The following is a 10,619-nucleotide window of genomic DNA, read 5'->3' as shown; positions in this document are numbered from 1 at the left end:
TTATGAAACACAGATTTTGACACCTGTTTATTTCATTATCATGATTAAAAATGTACAATATCTGTAGTACATCCTTCCCAAAAGATGTCTGGCAATGATTTCTCTACTTTTAACTAAAATCATAAGGCAATGTTCAAAATATTAAAGGTAAGAATTGGTGTTTTCGATGACACAAGTTGAAATAGTTATCAAAGTACAATTAATTATTGTAGCATCCCAACAAACATAATTTGAGTATCATACATGTGTTTAATGGAATGATTAAAAAAATCAAACACTTATATGTTATAGTATCTAAAAATCTGAGAGCAAATAAAATTTTAGTTTTAAATTGATTGTGATTTACGCCTCTTCTTTATAGTACCTAAGTATATTGACAGTTAAAGATATAAATTATAAGTCGTTAAGAAGCCATTTTGTTCAAACGCTGGTGTAATGGTTGTACCAGTATATATAATACATATATAGTGACAAAAAAGCATTTCAGTTTGAGGTGTTTTAAATGTAATAATAAACCTGTTCTATCTTAGGCCTTGTTCACATTAACCTAAACATGGTGTTGTGTAAGTGTAACTCACACGTAAACTAAACACAATTACGTTTCCATTGTTAAACTCAATATTTACGTGTAGTTTAAATCATGTTTTGTCTACATGCAGTCTTGTGTAGATTTAGTGTACACAAAACTAGACATTTATAACATCAATTTTACCATGTATATTGAAGGAAGAAACAATTTTTGAATAAAATTGATTTAATTTTAACAATTATTAAGAAAGATCTTTACAGAACATTTTCCAAATTTGATATATTTATTTGTTATAAAAAAAACTTTCCGTAGATTTATTTACCAATTATCAAGACTCAAAACCATCATCTTTGCCAAACACATAATTCATTTAAAAAGATCTTCTCGAATCGACTGGACGTACACAGAAATATTTGCCACTGGTCTTTACTTTATTTATTTATTTTCCAATAATTAAGACTGTAATGAATGCGGAAACTGTATTCAGAATATTTATTTTTATCATCTGTATGACTAAAATATTTTCTTTTTATCAAATTGGGGATCAGAATATTTTTCAAGGAAAAATCCATACCCCCTCCCCTTTTTTAAGTCAAATTGTCGTTTCCTGACTGGTAGAAAATTGTCAGACTAATTTTCATTCGGTTCTACGTAATAAACATTTAAATGACATAGAGTTTACAAGTGTGAACAAATCGTATGTACAGGTAACTAAACAAGGTGTATAGTTGTGAACATAATTGTTTGAAAGCAAAAAACGTAGTGCCCTAGCAGATCAATTGTTTTTCTGAATGTAACCGTTGTTAATACAACTTGACATCCAGATGGTCAACCATCGGGTTTAAAAAAAAACAATTTGTATGTTTGTACTGAATTCTAAAACTGATTTTCTCCCTTCGCAATCAGAATAAAAGTAGTTTTTATAAAATTTTCCTTTCAAATACTTGTTAGAAATAAAATAACACAACCATAAATCATTTCACATGGTATTATATAATATATACTAGAAGATTATATGAAGAAAATTCACAATCAATAAAATGCTGCAACAACAAATAACAAATTATGTAAATATTGTAAACCTATTGACTTGAAAGAAGGTAGATGTACGACTATATATACCTATTAAAAGTTATTTTTAGCCTGATTTGAAGTATTGTATTATAGAAAAATGTCCAGAAAGTAACAAATAATTGTTATAACTACTTCAATTCTTGATATAAAAATGTCAATGTAAATTGTGCTAATATTTCTAATTTGGCATGGATTAAATGCACATGATGCAACATACATTTACATAAAAAAAATATAATAATTTAAACAGAATTTGATGAATTAAAATTTAAAAAAAAGATCATCCAGGTTGACAAATTCTTCCCAGTTGTATGTTGCAAATTAAAAGGACGTATCATTGTTCCTCAAATTAAAACGGATTGAGTTGGCCTCCAAATTACAATTTAGAAGAGACTAAAAACCAAACAATTTATAGGTCAGGGCCGGTAAAAAGGAAGTTAAACATTTGTGATTCTTAAATATGAAAAAAGCAAGTTTCTTTTATTTAGGTTCACTTTCTTTCATTGGTTTCTTCAACACTGTTTGAAATATTCAAGATTGTTTTAATAAATAAATCCCTTGTTGTTTTTGATTTTCATAATTAATTTATTTTGTAGATTGTCTCCAAAAAGTTTTGAATGTGAATGTATATGCCATGTATACAAAATAAGCCATGGAATGAACTAAAGAGGAATTTTAGCTGTAAGTATTTGTTCTTCCAAACTTTTGTTAAGTTTGATACTATATTAAAACTTGCAAATATGAATTAGTTCAACATGTGTGGTTCTTAGAACATGTAGAAATGAAAAATCAAGTTCCTTTTAATAAGTCTAACTTTCCATCATTGCTTTCCAGTTCACCATGCTAAAAATATTCAATGTTAAAATCATCAATATAAAAAAGAAGATGTGGTATGATTGCCAATGAGAACTAACAGCCTTATTTATGTAAAAAAAATGAAGATTATTTTGATAATTAAATCCATTGCTGCACTTAATTTTCATCTATACTTTATTTATTTTACAAATGTATTTTAAATTGTAGATTGTCTCCAAAAAGTTTTGATAGTGAATTGATATGCCGTATACAACAAATAAGCCGTGGCATGAATTAAGATATGAATTAAAGATGAATTGTAACCGTAAGTATTTACTAATTTATGTTAAGTTTGAGACTATATTAAAACTTGCAAAAGTCACGGGTGAGGGTTCCGGTGGTTTGATACCCCCCTTTTTTTGGACGATCAATGCATTTGAATGGGGACATATAGTTGTCCCCCCTTTTTGTCCTGGGTTTGGACACCTCTCCCCTTTTAAAATGGCTGATTCCGCCCCTGTCATCATATTCATAAGAATTTAAAGCACATCATGTGGTCAGGAGCAGTGGGGTCATAATTTGATAGCTAGTGTTGAGTCCGTAGTTGAAGATTTTAGACATGATATCTTAGTCAGACATTTATTGAATTGATAATTAATTTTATCCTTTTTCATAATAAAAAAAAAACAGCTCAGAGGCGGATTAAGGGGGAGGGGGCCTTTTTTGGGGAAAAAATGGTTGCTTATATAAGGAATCACAGAAGCTGGACTGGAGCCAGCCTCCTCTTAGGCAGACAATAACTTGTGTGTAAGTTTACGTATCTTACTGGAATTGTACCACAAGGTTCCATACTAGAAAAGGAAGGTTGGTATTGATTTTGGGAGTAAAGGTCTTAACTGTTTAGGAATTAGGGACCAAAAACAATATTTTTCTAATCCTTTGAATAAATTGATATAGGAAGATGTGGTATGAGTGCTAAAAAGGCAACCCTCAATCCAAGTCACAATTATGAAGGTAAACCATTCTAGGTCAATGTATGGTCTTCAACACAGAGCCTAGCTATGCTCACACTGAACAGCAAGCTATGAAGAGCCCAATAATTAAAAGTGAATATTGCTTCTTTTTGGACCAATTTCAATAGGGTTTAATTTTTGAAATCTTTTGGTTCTTAATATGCTGAATCTAATCATGCATTACGTTTTTTGAATTTGGACCCCGTTATTATATTGGTCCATATTGAGGTCCAAAGGCTCCAAAATTGAACTCTATTTGATTTCATCAATAATTGAAGCGATAAGGGTTGTTTGATAGCCAAATATATCCATGTATTTAGATTTTTAATTTATGGTCCCTTCTTCAAATTGGTCTACATTAAGGTCCACAAGGTCCAAAATTAAACTTTTTTGATTTTAACAAAAAATGAATTGTTGGGGTTATTTGATATGCAGAATTTTAACATGTATTTAAATTTTTGTTTAAGAGCCCAGTTTTTAAGTTGGTCCAAGTTTGGGTACTTCGATTTTCTTAATCTGAACATGTATTATTTTGTTTTTATGTACCTATTCAAGTTGGTCCTCATTGAGGTCCAAAGAGTCAAGAATTAAACTTTGTTTGATTCCATCCAAAATTGAATTAATTACGGTTCTTTCATATGCCAAATCTAACCATGTATTATGATTTAAAACTTTTGGTCTCTTTTTAAATTGGTCTACATTAAGGTCAAAAAGGTTCAAAATCAAACTTTGTTGATTTTAACACAAACAATAATTCTAAAGGTTCTTTGATATGCAGAATTTAAACCAGTATTTTTATTTTTGAATATGGGCCCAGTTTTTTAATTGGTTCAAATGGGGGTCCAAAACCAAATTTGTTTGATTTTGACAAACATTGAATATATGGGGTTATTTGGTATGCTGAATCTTACCATGAATTGAGATTTTAGTTTTTGGGTCCTGTTATCAAATTGGTTCACATTGAAGTAAAAAAGGGTCCGAAATTAAACTTTGTATGATATCTTCTAAAATTGAATCCTTAGGTATACAGTTAGGATACAAATCTTCAACCCTCCATTTTTTTCTACATGCACTATTCATAAATATTCATTACCTGATTATAGGCCTATCAAAATGATGACAAGCCATAGAGGAATGTTCATTAAGGATGTTAGCTTTTCTTGTGTCTGACTTTTAATCGTATATTCGAATCTGCATGTTTTATCCATGTATATGGTACATGGTATAGTCAATATTTTCTTTTACTGATAACAGTATGATTGATATCTGTTACCGAAATATTTATAAAGAACTGCATTTATTTTTTCCTTGTTTTATGCTATTTGTGTTATTTTGTATACTTTTAAGCGTGTGTATATATATATTTAACATGTAAGAAAATTGATATGAGATAGTAATGGTTTCAATTTATACCTTTTACTAGCACTTTCACAAGTGCTTTCTAAGAACTTCAGATAATGAAATATAACCATAATACTGTTTTTTGTCTGTAATGTGACAGTATATAATGCTCACAGTATTTCATTATTTTTTTTCATTTTTCCAGTATTTTACAAGATGACAAAGTCTGTGAATTGCTGCCTTTGTAAGAACTTACTGGTGAGATGTATAGACAGGAAGACATACAGACAAAGACATTTCCCTGTTACTTATAATGTATTATTTAATTACATTTCAATAATAGTATAGATAATTAAAATGATATTTATTTTTAAAGATTTGGTTTTTTTCTTTAGAACCAAATGATAACTGGTAAACAGAGTTCATAGGATGACACAAAACATCTGCTTTAAAAAAAATGTGTAATGAAACAGAGGTAAAATAGTTTTGTAAACAGAAAATTTATAGAAATGACCATGTAATTGATATTCATGTCAACACCGGAGTGCTGACTACTGGGCTGGTGATACCCTCGGGGACGAAACGTCCACCAGCAGTGGCATCGACCCAGTGGTGTAAAACTATGCATACAATACATCTTCCTTTGCAACCAATGCACTTAATGTTAAATCTGTTGTTATTGTTAAAAAAATAGTATATGCTGAAGAAATCATAAGATACACACATTGTTATGCATTTAGAAAAATACTGAAGCTTATATATATATATGAAAACAATCATTGACATATGGAAATCAATCATATATTTTCTATACACAAATGTAAAATTTTTTCAAAAAATGGTTACCATGCAAAATTGACAGTGCACAGTAGTTTAAGGTCATAGAACTAATCTGAAACTGATGCATAGGAAACCAAAGCTTGCACCAAGAAAAAGTTTTTGTTGTCATGCCATGAAAATTATATGTGCAAATACATATTTAATTGCTTGAAATAGTATGGTTGCTATGTGAAATTCATGTTGCTAGGTAGTTTTTCAGCAAAATACCAGTCTAAAACTTATGAATGGAACAAACTAGCTTATTTGTATGAATGATAAGTTGTTAAACACCAAATGTAAGTTATGGATACAATTGCATACTTTAAATGCCTGAAATATTATGGTTGCTATGGAAAATACACGTTGCTAGGTAGATTAAATGGAAAATACCAATCTTAAAACTAATAATAGAAAATCTAGCCAGTAGGATTTAACTATTTATTTTTGGTTTTGTGATTTTGGTGGTATGTGCAACTACATACTTTATATGCCTAAAATAGTCCGGTTGCTATGCAAAATTCACGTTGCTAGATAGTTTCTAAGCAAAATTCAAGTCTGAAAGTGATGCATGGAACAAACTAGCTTGTTTGTATTGATACTCTGTTGTTGTCATACACTTAATGTAACTTTTTTGTGCAAAAACATACATTAAATGCCTGTAAGAGTGTGGTTGCTAAGCAAAATTAACTATATTCTGTAGTTGCTATGCATAATACATTTATTTTCTTTGTTGAAGGAATCAAAAAACCTTAAACAATCATCATTATAATATAGTTTAACATAATAAACCATCAAAAATCATTAAAAAGAGATTTTTTGACGAAAAACAGACAATACAAGTTTGATTTTATAAATTGGTTGCTAGGCAACCAATAATCACGGGAACAAATAAAAGTTGGTATTTTTTTAAGTACCTACCCAAGGGCTATTGATGGTATAAATATAAACAGGTTCTGAGAGGGGGCCAAAAATGACTCTTATCATACATCGTCCTTTAATGTGAAACCTGTGTGCATTGCATTAAACTAATAGTAAACATGTTTACCGTACATGGGGTTTAGTGTAAACACGCCTTTTTAAACTGCTTATTATGTTGAATTTCAATGAATACGATGACATAACATATGTAGTAAGATGCGATCACATGAAATCCTCTGAAAAATTCAAATTACATGGTGCGTCTTTATGACAAAAGAGAGACAGAGAAAGAGAGAGAACGCAGCGGGCTGCTTTTGATTTCGATCTAGGTAATAAGACAGACCATGTTATATATATAGGTTTCCACCAACAAATAGAACCTTATATCAACCTCACATGCCTTTAGATTTTAATTAGTATTTCTTATATGATTTTTGGTTCAAACTCCTTGACCCACAAAAAATTGATTGAATTTATTCTTGATATACATTGATGCATTATTCGGTATAAAAACCACATTTTATTATTATTCATGAACGACGATCCCGGAATAAATCACGTATATCTGTATTTGTTGACGTAAAATCAAAAGCAAACATGTGTTTATAACTAAAACGAGACGTATATCACAGTGTTTTTTTTTATTTATGTTCTGTCAGAAGTCGATTGATGAGTACTTCGTACCGAAAACAGCAAATCGAAAGTTTTGTAACTGTACTGTTAACGATCACTTAAAGAAAGAATCTTCATAAACTTGTTGGAAGTCGATTTCTTATGCCATATACTCATCCTTAGTTTTACATTAATTCTAACGAATAGTTTTATTAAGAGCTCATCCAAATATGGGTTGCTTATATCAGAATTTGTCTTATCCTATAAGAATAGAACTATCATTATTTGAAAGAATAATTATTATACGTGATGTATTTCTTTTCAAATTGCATACACCTAACTTTTTGTATAGTCTATAAATGAATTCAGGTATCGCAGATTAGATTTATTTTGATTGAGGTAAGCCTTCCAATTTATATTTTATAGTGTGTTTTTCTATGTTGTGATGTTATACTATTGTTTCAGAAAAGGGAGAAGGTTTGGTAAAATTTAAACGTTTAATCGCGCTGCAAATGTTTGCACCTGTCCTAATTCAGGATTCTGATGTAAAGTAGTTGTCGTCTGTTGATGTAGTTCATACGTGTTTTTATACAGATTTAATCGTTGGTTTTCCCGATTAAATGGTTTAACACTTGTAATTTGTATGCCCTTTATAGCTTGCTGTTCGGTGTGAGCCAAGGCTTCGGGTTGAAGGCCGTACCTTGACCTATAACGGTTTACTTTTATAAATTGTTAATTAGATGGAGAGTTGTCTCATTGCCACTCATACAACATCTTCCTATATCTATGTTTATATGTTTATACTGCTGACGATAATGATAATATAATTGGTGTAATGTATACTGTTCAATTAAACTGTGGTTACAACTAACGAACGACGAGTATGTTGGAGATCAAATATACGTGATATCATGTTTCTTAGTGGTTGTCTTAATTCGGCATCCTTCACTCCGATCAAACTACATTTACAGAGCCTACCTATGTATTAATTGATTATTAGGGGTCTTAAATATACACGAAGACATTGGCTTTGAAAGTTTATCATTCGACATTAGAAATGTCTTTCATTAATCAATCAAAACAAATGTCAACCAGTCGAAAGACAACATTATAAAACCAAGAATGGTAACTGTAGAGAAAAAAGTACATGAAATCCGCAGTTTTACTTGACAAATAGAAACGTCAACTGACCAGATTCTATGTTAAGCAAGCAAAAAGTGAAATATGTTTTGTTCTAAGATATTTACATTTGTAATTCCCGTTGTCGAATTAATCAGTAGTCTCAAAACTGTTTATCGACAGAAAGGGAATTGATTCAGAGGGGACAATTTACAAGAAATAGTTTCTATGTATTTCTATAATAAGAAGATGTAATATGAACATTAAAGTAGAACATAATAAAACCAGGAAACAGAAATGAGACAACATTGTAATTATAAAACTGGAAATACACACGAGGGCTAGAAGTGTTAAACCAGTTGTCACTAATATAGCTATGTAATGACAACAATTATGTGTCTCAACATTCATGTTGTGCGTTTATATTTTCAAATTATTTGAAAAACAACTTTTACGGTAGAATTTAAATCAACTTGTATAATGTACGATACGATTACGTATGTAATTTCTGTTCTTTAGTCGACAAATATCTTCAGTTAAAGATAAGAGTCACGATAATGATGATGAATGCTTGGAGTTCGGTATTTTTTGCTATTTTACTTATAACATTGAATAGATACATTTTATAATAACAAGTGGTACGAGTGTCATTGAGACAACTCTACATCCCAAAACAATTTGTTAAAGTTAACTACTATAGATCATAGTACGGTCTTCAATATTAAGCCTTAATTGGATCACACCGAACAGCATGCTATAAAGGGCACCAATAAAATGACTAGTATAAAACCATTCGAATGGGAAAACCAACGGTCTAATTAATATTTATATTAAAAGTGTGTATTATTTATAAAATTGTGTTGACACCGATTTGTACTGGAGCTCGTGTTGCTCAGTCTTTAGGCTACTGTACATGGTTTGTTTTTTTAGGTTTTATTGGTTTTAAACTTTCTATTGATCTGATTATGTGTGCCCTTTCAACTGATTTAGTATGCTGAACTATCACATCCCTATCACAGGTTAAATTGAGGGTTCGGTGTAAGCAAGCAAATACAACACCCGCCACATTTTGTAGTCGTTTGTTGTTGTTTACCAATTGACTTGTTTTCCATTTCTTCTTTTATTTAGGGGGTGTATCAACCGATATCATATTGCTCATTGCTGAAGGCTGTATGGTGACCTATAGTTTATGTCTACGTGGAGGGTTGTTTCATTGGAAACAATACCACATCTTGATATATTATTTTTTAATATTTAAATTTCTATGTTATGCTTCAATTTGTTGTGTGTCATTGATCTTTTTCTTTTTTTTTTTGGTTTCTGCTATGGAGTTGTCAGTTTGTTCTCGACATACAAGTTTACATATCGTTGGTGTATTAAACTCTCTTCGGTTTGCATTTCCTTATTTTATTTAATTGTAAACGCTATAGAGAGTTTAAACTCCAAGCTTTGTTCAGTTTTAAAATTTAAAAATCTATAAATGATAATATTTTAATTTACTACATTGCAAAACGGGCTATTATAAGGTAGAAATTACAAATGGCATAAAACTTCTGGCATCTTATTGGTTCGATACAATATGTACTCCCTAAACATGTATTTTAAATAAATTTAAATAATTCAAAAGCATACTTAAAAGTTCTCACAGGAAATTGTATTGCTCTTAGACAAATATGAGTCAATGGAAATTAGAATCAACAAACTGCATTGGACAAAAATAGTTCACTCATTTCTCAGTCTTTGGAAGAAGCGTATCGATAAAAACTTTTCTTATATCATATAGCGATATTGTCTAATATCAACTGTAAATATGCAGACATTCTATGCGGAAAATGTTCTTTTCGGCAACAAAAATTAAGAAAATACTAACTTTAAAATGTATTGTTCAAATATAAACAACAATTGAGTCTAAATATACATTCAGAAGTTAGTTAGAAGCTCAAGTTTATGTCCGTGTAAAATTCTAAGTGCTGTGTTTTTCTTATATACATAAATAAACAAATGCTATTAGTTCTTATATCAATGCGATACTTTTAAAATATCATAGCGGTGTTATTGTTATATCAATATTAGTACTTATAAGTATTAATATTAGACTGCTGTACCAATATTTTGACAATTTTACCTGTTATGTCTGTTTTGTTCACGCATAGTTGTAAATATGACAGAATTTGATGAGACTGTCATACACGTGAGAGGTTAAGCACTATAAAACCAGGTTCAATCCACCATTTTCAAAATTTGAAAATGCCAGTACCGAGTCAGAAATATGACAGTTGTTATCCATTTGTTTGGTGTGTTTTATAATTTGATTTTACCATTTGATAACGGAATTTTTGTTTTGAATTTTCCTCGTAGTTCAGTATTTTTGTGATTTTACATCTTAGTAGTATTGTATG

At 30.2% G+C, this 10,619-nt stretch overlaps 1 long non-coding RNA gene across 1 annotated transcript; it reads left to right on the top strand.

Annotated features, from left to right (window-relative positions):
- The first annotated feature begins 2,198 nt into the window (after positions 1 to 2,198).
- Positions 2,199 to 5,129, top strand: LOC139486867 (uncharacterized). Its single transcript, XR_011655660.1, has 3 exons — positions 2,199 to 2,284; positions 2,627 to 2,723; positions 4,958 to 5,129. It is a non-coding gene; the product is annotated as an uncharacterized lncRNA (long non-coding RNA).
- Positions 5,130 to 10,619: the final 5,490 nt, after the last annotated feature.

Source organism: Mytilus edulis, chromosome 8, assembly GCF_963676685.1.
Source record: "Mytilus edulis chromosome 8, xbMytEdul2.2, whole genome shotgun sequence".
Taxonomy (NCBI): domain Eukaryota; kingdom Metazoa; phylum Mollusca; class Bivalvia; order Mytilida; family Mytilidae; genus Mytilus; species Mytilus edulis.
The sequence above is the reverse complement of the archived record's forward strand: the minus strand, read 5'-3'. Positions and strand labels throughout refer to the sequence as shown.